Here is a 13,910-nt window from a genome sequence, read left to right on the forward strand (position 1 = left end):
CAACCTAGATAAAATGGTACAACAAGGTATGATTTGTCCAGTTGGTTCATCTACTCCAAATGAATGGGTATCTTCCATGGTGGTAACTCATAAGAAAAGCTCAGAGGACATCAGAATATGTATTGATCCACAAGATTTGAACAAAGCACTAAAAAGACCTCATCATCCAATGTGCACATTTGAAGAAGTTGCAGCACTGATGTCAAATGCCACTGCTTTTTCTGTCTTAGATGCAGAGTTAATTTTGATAAATTCAGTTTGACAAGAAATCCTCATTGCTAACTACATTCAGTACTCCGTTAAGAAGGTGCAAATGTTTGAGAATGCCACTTGGGATAAATTCTGCAAGTGAAGTCTTTCAACGTACAATGCAGCAACTTTTTTCTGGGTATCCTTATGCTGTTATAGTAGGTGACATACTAATAGGAGGTAATGGTGAAGCTGAGCATGACAGAAACCTTAGAAAAGCTCTGGAAAGAGCACATCAAGTAAATCTTAAGCTCAATCCACAGAAATGCAAATTCAGGCCACAAGAGGTTATGTTGGTCATTTATTTACTAGTTCAGGCCTACGACCAGACTCTTCTAAACAAACAGTCATTCTCGAGATGCCAGCTCCAGACAATGTTCAAGCCCTACTGTGTTTTCATGGCATGGTTAACTACCTAGACAAATTCATTCCAGACTTGAGCCAACTTTCAATACCACTAAAGAGCTGACATGTAAAGATGTATCCTGGTCTTGGTTAGAGAAACACCAAAGAGCATTTGATGTCCTAAAACACAGAATTGCAAGTCCACCAACTCTCAGATGCTATGATGTTCACAAACCAGTTACTCTTTCATGTGATGCTTCAAAATTTGGTCTAGGTGCAGTCAGTGTACAAGAGAGTCAATCTGTTGCCTATGCATCCAAAACTCTTACTCAAACTGAAATGCAGTATGCTCAGATCGAGAAAGAGCTTTTACCAATAGTGTTTGCATGTTCAAAGTTCCAGAATTATGTTTATGGTAGACCTATCCAGATCAAAACAGACCATCAACCTCTAGTCACTGTCCTGAGAAAGCCTATGCATACAGCTCCAGCCAGATTGCAAAATATGATGTTAAGATTGCAAAGGATAATTTCACTCTTGTCTACAAGAAAGGCAAACATCTTTATCTTGCTGATACATTATCCAGATCACCCAGAAACACCACTGAACAGCATAAGAATGAGAACCTTGATTTTGAATTCATGGAAGTGAGAAGTTTTTCTTCCACATGTCTTGATGAGCTGAGAGATCACACAGCCACAGATCCAGTTTTACAAAGGCTCAACCACTTTATCAATCAAGGATGGCCATCAAAGCATTCTAGTTTACCTCAAGAAGTACAACCTTATTTTCCATACAGAGATGAGATTTTGTCTGACAATGGTATCATTATGAAAGGTCCAAAAGTAATTGTACCAAAGACCATGCAACAAGATTACATTACTGTCTTGCATCATGGTGACCCAGGAACTGACTCTACCAAAAGAAGGGTGAGAGGACTAGTAGTTTGGCCTTCTATGTCACAAGACATTGAGAGAGTACTTTTATCTTGTTCCGTGTGTAATAGTACTAAGCCACATCAACAGAAGGAACCACTTCAGCTAAACTAGATTCCTGAACTACCTTGGTCAACAGTACCCACTGACATTTTCGAGTGGAATGGTCATCTTTTTTTGGTGTTAGTAGACTCTTAATCCAATTCATTTGAGATTGACCTACTTCCTAACCTAGCACCCAGTACTGTCATTACTAAGATGAATCATTATTTTGCAGTCCATGGTAGTCTGGACAAAGTTATTTCTGGCAATGGCATGCAGTTCACAAGCCAGCAGTTCAAAAGATTTGCAGAATGGGGCTTTGCTCATGTCACGAGTAGCCCAGAGCATCTGCAGTCAAATGGTTTGGCAGAACTTATAGTTCAAAGTTCAAAACAGTTACTAGAGAAGTCAAAATGAGACCATAGTGATGTTTTCCTGAACCTCTTGAATCTCAGAAACATTCCTCGTGATAAACATCGTGGTTCACCTGCTCAGAGACTTCTGTCGAAAGAAACCAGAACCACATTAACAATCAGTAGTCAATTGTTGGTTCCATCTGTTAAGAACAACAGGTCAGTGAAAACCAATCTGTTGAAGAATTGTTTAACCCAGAAGTCCTACTACAATAAAACCAGCAAACTGCTCAATCCATTACGAGAAGGAGAAGTAGTAAGGATGCAGATGTCCAAAGGTTATGATTGGATTGGAGTCCTGAAAAGTATTTGCCCAGAGCTGAGATCATACATTGTGGAATCACAGGAAACAGAGTTTAGGTAGAATCAAAAACATTTGATGCTGGTGTCTGAGCCTATACCACAGCAGATAGCCTGTGAGAAAGACTCTTTATCTCAGAGTGAGTTGTCCGGTGTTCCAATTCCAGAGGAAGTTCCAGTGAGTATTTCCATTCCTGTGATGAATCCTGAAATACCTGATAAGAGTTGTTCACCGAAGACCATCCCTGTTGCTAAATTCAGCTCAGATTGTTATGTTACTAGATCCAATCAAATCTCCAGACCATGTAATAGATACATGGCAACTTGGACATGAACATTGTGTTTTTTTTCTAATGTCTATAGTAATGCATGTCTAACTCCAATGTTGTTTTTACTAAGGGCAATCTTTTTAGGAGGGAGGATGCAGATCAATGTATGTATGTACGTACCTTTAAGAAGCTATCCAAGGGCTTGCACAAGTGTATAAATACTGAGCACATGTGAGCCTGACTGCCATTTTGTAGTAAGCTGTTGAGATGTAAGCATGTATGTATGTAAGGTTTGTGTGTTAATCAGTTTGTTTATATTTTATGATGCTGCTATCCATCCTAATGTGTTTTTATGTATTAAAGCATCTTAACAAAGTACCCCACCTGCTTGTCATCTATGATAGAGAGGGATGATTGACACAGACTATGACAGAGTCATACTGGTACCTGTGGTTCAATGACCTGAGTGCCTGTGTGACATGACAGATCCTATCCCCAAGAAGGCAGCTAACTGTGACTGTCTCCTTGCTCAGTCTGGTGAGAGGGACATCAGTGTGACTCATTATAGAATCACCAACGATCAGGACATTTGGCTGTTCACTGGTTTGCCTTAAGGGCTTAGCAACAGAATACAGTGTTACTATAGGCAGCTGTGTGTGGTGTTTTTACAGAGTGTTCATGTGATGTCTGATGACCCTTTTTTGATTTGCTGTGAAGGAGATCTTATTGTTTTAGGAAGGTTGCCTGTAAGTGCCTCAGCATAAGTAGTTGTATGTGTAGGGTTTTTATCCTGTACAGCAGGTTTGGTGCAAGTGTCACTGCCAACCTCTATAGGATTAGTTTTGATTGCATGAGAGAGTTTTGCCTCCAGTGTTAAAGTATATTTACGGGTCTATATTTGATCATCGAAATGGCTGAATTTTGAATGATCTAATATTGAACCCAATATCTCGAATTCTGAAAACAGCGAAGCTGCACAAAACCAAATTCTTTCCTAGGGAAAGAATTTGGTTGGCCGTTGTTGTGGCTTTGCTGTTTTCAGCGATGCTGTGGAAAGTTACGGGTTGGGTTAAGGTAAGTGTGTGATTGTGTGGACGTTTGGGTTAGGGCACAGGTTTGGTGAGTTAGGGTTAGGGCGTGGGTCAGCTAAGTGTGCGATTGTGATGGACGTTAGGGTTAGGGGTGGGTTAAGTGAGTTAGGGTTAGGGTGTGGATGAGGTGAGTGTGCAATAGTGAGAATTTGGGGTTAGGGGCGGGTTAAGTGAGTTAGGGTTAGGGCGCGGGTGAGGTGAGTGTGCGATAGTGATGGACCTTAGAGTTATGGTCTGGGTTAAGGTAAGTGGATAGATAGTAGTGTATGTGCAGTGTAGTGTAGGGTTAGATGTAGCTTTTAAGTGTATGTGTGTGGATTGCTGCTTTTTTGTGTGCTTGTGGTGTGTGTGTGTTTCTCGGAACAGCAAATTTTTTTCCCTGGGAAAAAAATTGCTGTTTTGAGGTTTTTATATTGTTAAGGTTCGGGTTTTGCAGTTTGGCATTATGGCATTCAATAATGAGCCATTTCGGTGATCTCATATAGACCCTATATTTACACCTCTCACATACCTTATCTGTTGTATTTAGAATAAGTGGGTTGTCAATGTACATGAGGCAATTATTACAATGCCTCAGAATACCCATCTCAACCACACTGGTCACAGAGAGAGTCAGGAAGTGCATATCCATGGCTACTAATCTATAGGGAGGACTGAGGGAAATTTAAATATTGAAAGGTTCATTATAAGACAATGAACTTGATGAGCAATGCTCAGCCATTTGCAAACTAGATAATCTAGTAATTAAAAAATCCATCTGGACAGTAAAGGTATTTTAAGAGAAGCTCACACTGTGAAAGATTGGCATCTACAAAGATTGCAGGGGTGAATTAAGTTGTGAAATATCGGTGACTATACAGATCACTGCTAGGTGCCATTGCTTGGAGAGAAGCAGTTCTAACTAAATACTGTAAAAAAGTCAGAAAGTTGCAGATATTTAACATAGAAACACTCAATTAATGCATCTGTGGCAAAAACAATGTAAGAAACAAGTACAAAAACAGTGGCTATGGCAATGCAAATCTTAGCTGTTGTAGAATTTAGCAGAAACCAGTAACATGCTTCTTCTCAAATCGTGTGATCAACAAATGCCTCTGAGCTCATAAATTATGAACAAAGTGTTATTAGTGGAGATTCAATTAAAAAACACAAACAAGACCCTGTGGCCAGTCAAAAACAGTACACTCAAACCAGAACAAATACACTTAGAATAACAGGCACAATAGGCCTTCACCAGCAATTCCCAGTTCAGTAGAGTGGAGGCTACCCTCTCCTCCCACAAGAGTGTAGACCACAAACCTTCTTAACATTAAATGACTGATTTGGCGCCCAAGTGCTTAAAACAGAACTAAGATACTTTTAGAATACCAGACACAACAAGCCTTCAACCAGCATTTCCCAACTCAGAACTGTGTAAACTACCTCCCCTACCACAAGAGTGTTGACTACAAACCTTCCTTATGTAAGATAAAGATAACTAGTTTGGAGTTCAGCTGCTTAAATCAGACGTAAGAGGGCTAAAATAACAGTTAAAATGTAATTAATCTACTAGCGAGCAGTAATAAATGCAACAGATTAAATGCAACAGAACACTTTAAGAAAATGCAGCAAAAAAACTAAATAAAGTAAGAAGAAGCACAATTACAGTAAAAGCAGCTGAATAAACTGCATTTTTGGGGGAGGTAGGAGACAGAGAACAATTCAAGTTTAGGAGACTAAAGGAGAGGGCCTTACCAGTCGATCTATCACTTCTCAGTAGAATGAGTTGATGAGATGTGACTTAGAGGAGTGTCCCTTATTGAGAAAGGGAGGATTGCAGTTAAATAAAGAAAAAAGTAAAGGCTTAGGGGAAATTATTAAAATATTGGGTATATATATATATATATATATATATATATATATATATATATATATATATATATATATTTTTTTTTTTTTTTTTTTTTTTTTTAAGAACTAGAGATTAAAGAATTGGGTATAAGCCTTGGTAAAATAAATATAATCTTGGGACAAAGTGAAAAAGATATAAAATAAATTAAAATATTGTGGCATTATCTAAATCTTTTGCATTATCTTTAAAAACAAGGTATATTTAATAAATATTTGCAAAAGCTTGAATGTATTAGGGAAGTGTTTATGCTTCCAATAAAAAGGATACTGAGTTGTTAAAAATATGTTTTTGTTTGTTTCTCTCTGTTTTTTGGGGATTCTCATCGTAATCCATAAAGAGATGGCAGTTTACAATGGCGAGGAAAGAGGAGGTGTAGACATGCTAAAGATAACCATTTGAAATGTCAAGACTCACAGTGCTAAGTCATGGAATGAACATAGGTTCATAGGTGGGTCTTAGGCTATCAGTTCAATAGCTATTTTAAGCATAGCCAAGCTTACTCCAAATTTACCAAATATTTGGTAACGTGTTAATACCTCAAGGAATTCTATGATTATGATATAGGCTTGTACACATCAAGGGTTCTCAGGCTGTCCCTGTCTATTAGGGACATCCATGCCAATCCATTGGAAAACTTGTGATTTCCCCTCAGTTGGCCCATGTTACATTTGAATAGGGTTAGGGATGAGCCTTGTTTCACATGGATAGACCTGTTCCAGAGAGGGAGTAATCTATGAGACAAATAACTGCCCCTCTAACATGCCCTGTTTACATTCCAGATTAGATTTAGATCCTTAGATCAGGTATTTCTAACTCTGTTTGTTTTGTGGATAAGCAACAGATCCATCAGTGTGGGATCAGAGGATTCCTTGATGGCTAGGCATAGATTGCTGCACAGCAGTCTGCAAGATACTGACTACAGGGACAGGGCTTATGACAGTCCATATAGGACTTCTTTTTCTGAGGAACCTCTGTGGTCCTTCAAGCTATTGGAAGTGTCTGGTCAGGTACATGCTGAAGGCTGTGCTATACTTGATGACTGGTCTGATGAGAGTTGCGCACAACACAACAATGACCTCCTTGGACCTGGAGGTATGCCCTTGCTTATAAGTTGTGCAATGTAGAATTTTTTCACCACAGTAGACACATAGTTGTCAAAGGTCAGATTGCTGTCAATATGTATTCACAGAACTCTGGTCACTGGGTCAGTTTTTAGGGTGCATTATCAATAGGTTTGATCCAGAGGTGGCCATCATTCCAAAGGGTAGTATTATGCATTTGTTCTCATTGAGTTTTAATCCAGGGCTCTACCACTAGTTGTTTGGGTATGTCAGGCCCTCTTGAAGAGTATATCTCTCTTTAGGAGATTCATTGACCATACCTAGTTTATAGTCATATGCAAACATGGTCAGCCAGAGGCCCTTGATGTTTACCTTGACTTCAGAGAAGTAGATGGCAAAAAGGAAAAGACCCCAGCACCGATCCTTATGGGACTCCACTAGTGACTCATCTCTTTGTGGAAATGGATTCCTCTGTCCTAACTTCCTGTGTCCTGTCAATGTGCCAGCTGGCTACTCATTGGGTAACATATGGGTTTATGCCTGAATCTGTATGTTTATCTACAATACCCGAATGAAGTATTGTGTTGAATGATTTGGCCAAGTCTAGGTAGGCAGTGTGCACTGTTTTGCCCTCATCCATAACAATAGTGATTTTCTTGAAGAAGTCCACCATGTTAAGTAAGCATGACCTGCCAATGACAAAACCGAACTGGGTGGGGTCCAGTGTCTTTAGGTTTCCTATGTCATTGTTTATCAGATCCATGATAATTCTTCCCAATTCCTTGCATATGAGACTAGTCGGACTTGTGGTTCTGTAGTTCTCCAGGTCCATGGAAGGCCCAGCCTTGTGTTGAGAGATAACCATTGCAGTCCCCCATTCATTTGGCACAAAACCTGTCTCGAGTCTATTGTTAAATAGAGATTCTAGCAGGCCTGACAGTTTATGTTTCAAGCTATTCAGTAAGGATCCTGAGATATTATTAGGGGCCCACTGAAGCAGTGTTTTTGGCCTTAGTGAGTGCAGTGAGGGCCTGCTCCTAGTAATAGTTGGTGGAGAAATCGTGAATCGTATTTCCCGGCTGCTGACTGAAGGTGATAGAGAGTAGACCTGGAGCTAAATTTATCTCCCAGCAAATTTGTTACACCCTCTGGCACCATATAGGTGGTTCCATTCACCATTAGTTCAGCACATTGTTGAGTGTTACCTTTAAGGTTGCAGGCATAACTGAAGAAAGATTCATAGCTGTCCCTAGCTTGGGAGGCTATTTTTATCAAAAATTTAGCTTTAATAGACATGATTAGTCCACTGAATTTGTTCAGATTTTTGCTAGACTATCACTTAGTAGGAGGTAGTTAGCCTTAGAATACTTTTTAAATGTGCTGAGATAGTTCAGGTTCTAGGCTTAATATTTATTTCAAGGAAGACAACTTTGTGATCTGACCTGACCAATGTGGACTTTACACTACTATAGGGAGTGCATCTTTCCCGATGTTTGTGAGGACCAAGTCAAGGATATTTACACCCCTGGTAGGCATGCAGACTAGCTGTTTGAGAATGTTTGTGTAAGCAAAGTCCAGGAATCTTTAGGCCTCCATATTTGAAGCTGTGTACAATTCCCAGTTAGTATTGGTGTGGTTAAAATTGTCCATGAATATTTTATTGGGATGAATAGGGAGTGTTTCAAGCACACTTGTGAATGTGTGGTATAGGCTTCCTGGGGTAAGGAGTGGGGCCTATAGCGTATAAGAATATGGTATGGGACATATGGCAAGCTGGATAGTGAGAAGCTTACGTGTGTCATACTGTTTGACCAGCCTTGAGGTGTGTTTGTGTTTGATGTAAATTGAGACTGGTGGATCCTGGCCCTTTACAAGTACCTGACTGTGACTTTGTTCTTGATCAGGCTGTTGAGTGGGACATCTGTGTGTCTAAAAATAGTCTCCTATGTGTTGTGTGGTGGTTTGCCTTATGGGCATAGAAGATGAGGTGACTTTAAATGTGTCTTAGTACTGGTGTCTTAGAATGTTTTAGATGTTGTTGAGGTCTCTTGTTTTGTGTGTCACATTTGGGAGGCCTGTGAAGTTTTGGAAGATTACACTTAAGTCTCAGCATATATGAATCTGAGTGTCTGGACTCTACTATGTCTTGTGGGTGTAGTGTGTGTGTTACTGACAAACTGTTTGATTCTTTATGTAGGTAAGAAAGAGCCTTGCCTCCAGTGACATTTTATAACTTCACCTCTAACCATATCAGTTTAGATTTAGGTGGTGGTCAGTAAGCATGCATCAACTACTACATTGACTCAGGACACCAAAATCTACCAAGCTGGCTTCAGCAATACTAGGAAAGTGCAAATGCATGGTTATAGGTCTTTAATTCATGCTATTTTACAAGGGGACGGTTCAAGAGGAGCTAAAGGAAAATGGTGTACCATCACAATGTCTTAGCTGCAGTGTGCGACAATGGATATTCAGCAGTAAGTCTCCACAGGTTTGTATGTGAGAAAAAAAACATGCGGAATGCACAACAGCAAATGGTAGTGTGCGTTCACTGTTGTGAGTTTGGCATGCTGGATGGAGATTGCACTAAAGTGGAGTTTAGGAATTGTACCCTTTCCTGCACTGTAGTGTGATCTCGAAGTTTGTATACATAAGCTGCAGGGGGTGTGGGGGTTGCAGGTGTGTTGTATGCCACCAGATGTGGTCGAAAAATGTCAACAATTCAATTCGACAAATCGAAATCAAATTGTCGACTTCTTTTTTGTTCGTTCTTTTTATCAGTCACTATCATAACTTTCGAAAATGTTTTTCCAGTATGTGATTACTTGCAAAAACATGTTTGAAATTATGATAGTAAACCAACTGATATTGCCAACATATTGGCAGACAGGTTCAGTGTGAACTTTACCCCCCAAGGGCCTATAACAATACCTGAGGAATGCCAAGTCCCTATTAGCATGACTACACAGGTAAAAACCACACTGTCCAAAGCCAAGAATACAGCTTCCATGGGACCTAATAATATACCTGGCTGTGTTCTACATGAATTACAAAGTAAACTGGCACCACACCTGAGTACCCTATTCAGTCACAGTCTCATTTCAGGCTTTGTTCCCACTGAATGGTGCACTGCTATGGTCATCCCACTCCACAAAGGGGGGAGCAACTACAGACCCTGGGAACTACCACTCCATTAGCCTGACAAGTCTGATATGTAAGGCTATGGAGCGCAACATCATGAACCTTATAAATAAGGATATAGGGAATCTCCAAACTCTGGACCCAATGCAGTTTGGGTTTGTTAAAGGTAGATCATGCCTGCTCAGCCTGATAGACTTCCTCGAGTCTGTCACCAGAGCTGTGGATGAGGGCAAGGTAGTTCACACAGCCTACCTAAATCTTGCCAAGGCCTTCGACACTATCCCTCACTCAGGAATCATAGCTAGACTCACTAAACTAGGCATAAATCCCTATGTCATAAGATGGGTTGCCAATTGGCTCACTGATAGAACCCACACTGTCAAAGTAGCGGACTCCAAATCAGACTACCAACCAGTTACAAGTGGTATGCCACAGGGATCAGTCCTAGGTCCTCCCCTGTTTGGCATCTACTTCTCTGAAGTTCAAGACAACACAAAGGGACTCTGGCTGACCAAGTTCACAGATGATTGCAAACTGGGAGCCATTATTGATTCTCCAGCTGATGTAGACATTCTACAAAAAGGCTTCACTGACACCAGTGACTAGTGCCAGAACCATGGCCTTAAGCTCAGTGCCAAAAAGTGCATTGTCTTTCCCTTGGGGAAAAATACGGTGACTATGAATTACCACATAGGCGGTAGTCCACTAAACACCAAAGGTGTGATAAGAGACCTGGGGACACAGGTTGATAGCAACCTCTCCTTTGATAGCCACATTGTCACTGTAGTCAGAAAGTCCTTCTATGTGGCACATCTCATTACAAAAGGTTTCTCATCCAGGAAGAAAGATGTCATAATCCCTCTCTACTCATCTCTCATTAGACCTATTATAGAATACAATGCCTCATTTGGTATGTACCACACTAGACACCTACAACAACTGGAAAGGCGACAAAAATACCTCACTAAGAGGATCTTAGTCCTTAGATACATGCCCTATATTGACAGACTCAAAAAAAACTCCAGCTATACTCTGTCTCTTATCGCCTACTTAGAGGCGATCTCTGCTTGACCTACAAAGCCATGTCTGACCCAGATCTGCTAGATATGCTACACCTAAAGAAATCCCATTCCCTCCATGCCACACACTGCAGGGACCTAAACCTCATTACCACAATAAACAGAACATGCTGGAGGGACAGGTTCCTAACCCAGAGACTTCCCATACTCTGGAACAAACTTCCCATTCACGTCAAGCAGAGCACTTCACTGGCCCTCTTTAAGAGAAATCTTGATAAGTGGATGGGTAATAGGAAGTTTATCCCGGGGATCACTTCAGTGGCCTGGCTTGACAGGGGCATTGGAAACTAACTTTGGATGGCAAGATGCCAGGGAATCTTCTTGGGCTAAGCTTATATAGCCTCCATAGCCATTAGCCTAGTACACACCTATGAACCTATGAACCTATAAGGAAAACTACTAGGTTGTTGCATGTACTTGTTGAACTGTGCACCTCAAAGTAAAAGCCAGTTCCTCTTTGCATAGCTAGATACTGGGGAGATTTCTGAGGTAATCTTTTACAAGGAAAGTACATGTGATTGTACAGAGCAGTGTAACCCATTTAATTCAAAGTACTTGAGACTGCACAGGGCAGTCCACACCATTGAAATCAAAGTACTTGTGACTGTACACAGCAGAGTAAGTCATTTAATTAAAAGTACTTGTGACTGCACAGGGCATTGGAAGGCACTTAATTCAGAGTACTTTTGACTGTACAGGGCAGTGTAAGACATTTAATTCAAAGTACTCGTAACTGTATACAACAGTGTAAGGCATTTCATTCAAAGTACTTGTGACATACAGGGCAGTATAAGGCATTTAATTCAAAGTACTTGTGAAATACACAACAGTGTAAGGCATTTAATTCAAAGTACTTGTAACTGTACAGGGCAGTGTAAGACATTTAATTCAAAGTACTTGTGATGTATATGGCAGTGCAAAGGCATTTAATTCAAAGTACCTCTGACTCTACAGTGCAGTGTAAGCATTTAATTCAAAGTACTTGTGACTATACAGGGCAATGTAAGGCATTTAATTCAAAGTATTTGTCATGTACTGGGCAGCTTAAAAAATTTAATTCAAAGTGCCTATGACTATACACGTCAGTGTAAGGGATTTAATTCAAAGGGCTGGATTCACGAAGGCTTGCATGGAGTCTAAGAGTAGAGTAAGACTCCATGCAGCCAACATGTCTGCCGAGCGATCCAGGAACAGCCGGCAGGGGAGTGCAAGAGAGCTCCTAAAACGACTCTTGCACGGACAGGGTTGGTTTATGCAAATTACCTCATTTTCAGCTGAAAGCTATGCAAATGAGGTAAATTTGCGATCCAGGAAACACTAACCTGTCCGAGCAAGAGTAGTGTTATTTGCAGAAATGTACTCGGTTGGCAACTGAGTACCGTTCTGCAAATAGCAAAACGGAGCCATGACAGCTCTAAATAAAGGATGCATCCAGTTGAGGAAGCATGCCAATGGCCAAATATATGGCCATTGGCATTTATATGTGTTGCAAAATAATAAAAAATAATATTTTTTTTTACTCGATCTCCGATGTTTAAGCATAGTGCAGCACCGCGCAAACACGCAGCACACTAAAAACCATAAAAACAAAAAAATAAAAGCCACAAATAGGGATTTAATTCATAATATTAATCTGCCATGCAAGTGAATGGCAGGCTGAAGACAACATGGCTACTGAGTAGAGGCTGCTAAGGGGGAAGCTCAGTCTAAGATATGTAACCAAGCATTAGTAGGCAATCCTATGCAAATGAGGGTAAGGATAGAGAATCCCAATTTTACATGGCATATGAGCCAGGTCTGTGGAGTGTAAGAGTAGGATAATTGGAGCATCAGAGTAGAAGATAGGTGACATCATGAGGGGAGTATGTATGAAAAATGTAAGCTCATTGGAGCAGAGTGGCATGTGTTTTCTGTCAGTTACTCATCACTGGAAGAGGTGTGTCAACAGGTATCCTAGCTAAAGGCAAGAAATTAAAGGTGTATGCCGTGGATATCACTAAAGTTTCTTGTAAAATTGCCTGCAACGTGTTTGCGCATGGGTGCGCACCTGTAACTCCAAGTAAGACTGCGTGCGCTCGTGTGCGCCTGTGTGTGTGCGTTTAAGCCAGAGTGAGCAAGTGTAAGGTTGTTGAAATCTGTGTAAATGCGTTTACGCCTGTGTGTGCACGTTTAAGCAGGAGTAAGCAAGTGTTAGGTTGTGGAAACCTGTGTAAGCCCATGTAAGCATGTGTGCGCGCATGTGAGCTGGTGTGTGTGTGTTTGCAGGGCGCTGCCCCCTGTGGAAACAGAAAGGGAAAAGGAAGCACAACAAATAGTAGGAAGTTAACCAAGGAGAATTAGCAGAGCTAGCAGGAGAAAACAATCAGAATCAGGCAATTACACAGGCAGTACACTAGCCCAGCCCAGCCCAGCACTTAAAACTCTGCAAACAACATTCCACAATGTTTTTCTCAGAGACACTGCAACACTGCAGTATACTAAGAGAAGTGAAAACTTAAAAAGCTTTACTGAGACAAAAAAATATGTTAGGGGCTGCCATTGCTGTTATAAGGTGACATATACAACATGCTGAGGGTGTTGACAATGCGAATGCTGCTGAGCAACCCACAGTGAGGAGATGGAGAAGAGTGTACAGGCCCAGGGTAACCTACCAGGGGCTACATGAGCTGGAGATAGTGGAGCGCTATAGAGTGGATAGAGACCTCATGCAGCAAATTGTTGAGCTGTGCAGGCCACACCTCACACACAGAACCAACAGAGGGTAACCCATCCCAATGGAAACTAAGGTATGTGTTGGCCTAAGAATACTAGCAACAGGTACCTTCCAGAGACCAACTGGTGATATGATGGGGATTTCACAGACATCAGCATCCAGGGTACTACACCAGTTCCTGGATGCCATGTCAGCACATGTCAGTGATCATGTATATTTCCCCAATTCCCATGAGGTATTGGCCAGCAATATGCATCTTTTCCAGCAAATAGCAGAATACCTTGAGGTAGCGGGTGCAATAGACTGCACGCACATACGCATCAAAGCACCAGCTGGTGAGCGGGGTAGGGCCTACTTTAACCCCAAGGGCTTCCCCTCCAT

This window comes from Protopterus annectens, chromosome 4.part0 (genome assembly GCF_019279795.1).
Source record: "Protopterus annectens isolate FY-2018-M chromosome 4.part0, PAN1.0, whole genome shotgun sequence".
Classification (NCBI taxonomy): Eukaryota; Metazoa; Chordata; order Ceratodontiformes; family Protopteridae; genus Protopterus; species Protopterus annectens.